Source organism: Zeus faber, assembly GCF_960531495.2.
Source record: "Zeus faber genome assembly, chromosome: 18".
NCBI classification, from domain to species: Eukaryota; Metazoa; Chordata; class Actinopteri; order Zeiformes; family Zeidae; genus Zeus; species Zeus faber.
The window spans coordinates 28,156,129-28,159,445 of record NC_137210.1 but is presented as its reverse complement, the minus strand read 5'-3'; positions in this window follow the sequence as shown (position 1 = coordinate 28,159,445).

Genomic DNA, 3,317 nt, shown 5'->3' with positions numbered 1-3,317 from the left:
ACGTCTAAACACTACAGAGTGACCGAGTCCACGCCGCACACTGGACACGGTCCAAATGGACATTCTCAATCACAATCTGTACATTTATAGTAAGTAATATGATGACGTCATAAAACATCTTGGTGTAAATATCATTTATAGCAAATAATATGACGACGTCATAAAGCGTCTTACCGTAAATATAATTTATAGTAAATAATATGATGACGTCATAAAGCATCGCAGTGTAAATATCATCTATAGTAAATAATGACATCATAAAGCATCTTACTGTAAATATAATTTATAGTCAATTATATGATGACATCATAAAGCGTCTTAGTGTAAATATCATTTATAGTAAATCATATAGTGATGTCATAAAGCATCTTAATGTAACTATAATTTCTGGTAAATAAAATTATGACATCATAAAGCATCTTTGTGTAAATGTAATTTATAATAATTATAGGCAATAATATGATGATGTCATAAAGCGTCTAATTGTAAATCTCATCTCCTTCATTTTGTGATGTGTCAGTTAACCAAGACCAACTGAATATTTGGGGTCAGTGTTGTTTGGTTTTTCACTAATATCTGCTCCGTACGTGGATTGATTTGGATGAAATTGAAACCACCAGATCCTCGTGACATAGCGGTTTAAACGACACCTCAACCATGTTCCTAGGTTCTGCCAAAGTATGTCTTCCAAATAGAATTGGACATATTTCGGCGTAAAATGCATTGGACCGTGTCTGTGATATAGATCAAATTTGGTTGGTTTTACACTAATGCGCACGAGATGTTTGTGACAACGTGTTTCAAACAAGACCTCAACCCTGTTCCTGTGTTATGCTGAGTTGGTGTTCCAGATAGTTTTAGGCTTAAAAATTCTGAGAATTTTTGCCCAATCAATAACAATAGGGCCCTATGTGCCGGACCCGTAAATATATAAAATAATAATAATAATAATAATAATAATAATAATAATAATAATAATAATAATAATAAAGTGATAAGAATACAAATAGAAAAGAAAATGTCTATATGCAATAAACCTAAGGTTTACTTTAAAATTGGCAACATACAATAAAACCAGGGATTAACTTGTAGAAGTTGAGTAGATGTATTTTATAATCTATAACATGATATTTTTCACTATATATTAGTTCTGGTAACGTCCACGGACTCCGTCTTTCTCTTTCTCTCTCATTATTCTGCCGTCCCCTGGTTCTCCCTCCCTCTCTTTCTCTCATGGGGTTTGTTGGGGCTGAGGATCAGTTCATTCACCATGCGAGTGCTGGTACCGTGGCTCTGGTCCTGCCCTCCCCCTCTCCCTCTCCTCTTGCTGTTTGACGGTTCTGTGTTGGATAATTGTTTGCGGTGCGGCCCGGTCCAGCTGCTGAGCGTCTTCGTGGCTGTAAATATGGCCGCCGACGGATTAACAGGACTTAAGGGTGAACTGTAAACACAGCGGCCGGTCCATCCGTGCGGCCTCATTAGCAGCAGTTTGAACACGGGGGCGACGCTCAGTTCTCACCAAGTAAGTGAAAGATTAGATTTTAATATTTTAAGTCAAAATAAGGATGATAAAGTATTCTCCAAATTAGGGTAAATATCAGTAGTGACTCCTTGCATGAGGGTTCATGCCACAGACGTAGGTTTTCGCTAATGTTAAACAGGAATATATTTTATAGATAATAGAAGTTGTGATTGGGAAAAAAAAGGTTATGACTGTGATTTCTTAAATAATGTCAGAAATAATTTATCATTTCATAGTTCCCAGTTTGTATTAAAATCATGGTTGTTATGGTGATAAGAATCCATTGTAGTAATATGATTTAATATGAATTACTTAGTGCGTCATAATCTATGGTGTATTTCTTATTTACATATATATATGATTGTCATAATAATCTATTGTCAAATATAATTTCATTCAAACGTTTTTTTTTACCTTGAGACAAAAATGATAATTTTCTTGACTAAACAAATCATTGTAGTATTACGATTTAATTTATTTTTACTCAAATATTGCAAGGTATATTATTTTAAATTGAAATTTTTTGTGTGAATAGTGAAAACATATATATTAATTGAGTTAAGTTGCCTTTCTAAGAAGGACATTATTGTTTCAAAATTCTGTTCTCGGGAAAAAAATAAAAACAATGTAAGAGATTGATTTTTGAATAATTATTGGTCAATGGAAACCAGACAGATTCATGGAATAACACGTTTCTCCTAAATCAGCTGGAAATAGAATCTGTGAGCACATGGCCAATTATGACACTGCGTAATCAGTGCGTTTTAAGGGAGGAAAGAGGGAAAAATGTGTGATTATCAGCAGCTTTTTGGGGAAAGGGGGATCTCCCCGCGCACCTGTTGGGGTGATTACTATGCTGCCGCGGCACAGAGTAACACAAGAACGGTGGAAACACAACACCCGGACCCTGACCCGCGCCCAGTGACCAGCATGGGAGGAATCAGCCTTCACCAGCCGTCACCTCCTTCGTGAAAGTCAAACATTTCTGCCTCCGTTTCCTCCGTCCGGTGGGAAACGCTTCCACGGACCAAAGGATTTTACGATGTAATTCACTATTAACCACCAATATCCCAGTGTGGAGGAGGACGAGCCAATGACAACCAACGACAACCACCAGCACAACTAACCACAACCAACCACAACCAACCACAACCAGCGACAACCAGCGACAACCAACGATAACCAACAACAACTAACCACAACCAACGATAACCAACCACAACCAACGACAACCAACAACAACCAACGACAACCCGCGACAATCAACGTCAATCACCAGCACAACCACCGACAACCCACGACAGACAACGACAACAAACGACAATCAAGACAATCAAGGACAACCACCAGCACAACCAACGACAACCAACGACAACCAACGACAGCCAACGACAGCCAACGACAACAAACGACAATCAAGACAACCAAGAACAACCACCAGCACAACCAAACGACAACCAACGACAACCAACCGCAACCAACGACAACCAACGACAGCCAACGACAACCACCAGCACAACCAACGTCAACCAACGACAAACAACGACAACCAACGACAATCAACGCCAATTAACGCTAACCACCTGCACAACCAACGACAACCAACGACAATCAACGCCAATTAACGCTAACCACCTGCACAACCAACGACAACCAACGACAATCAACAACAACCACCAGCACAACCAATGAAAACCAACGACAACCAAGGACAACAAACGACAATCAACAGCAACAACCAACAACCAAGGACAACCACCGACAACCAACGACAACCACCAGTACAACCAACAAC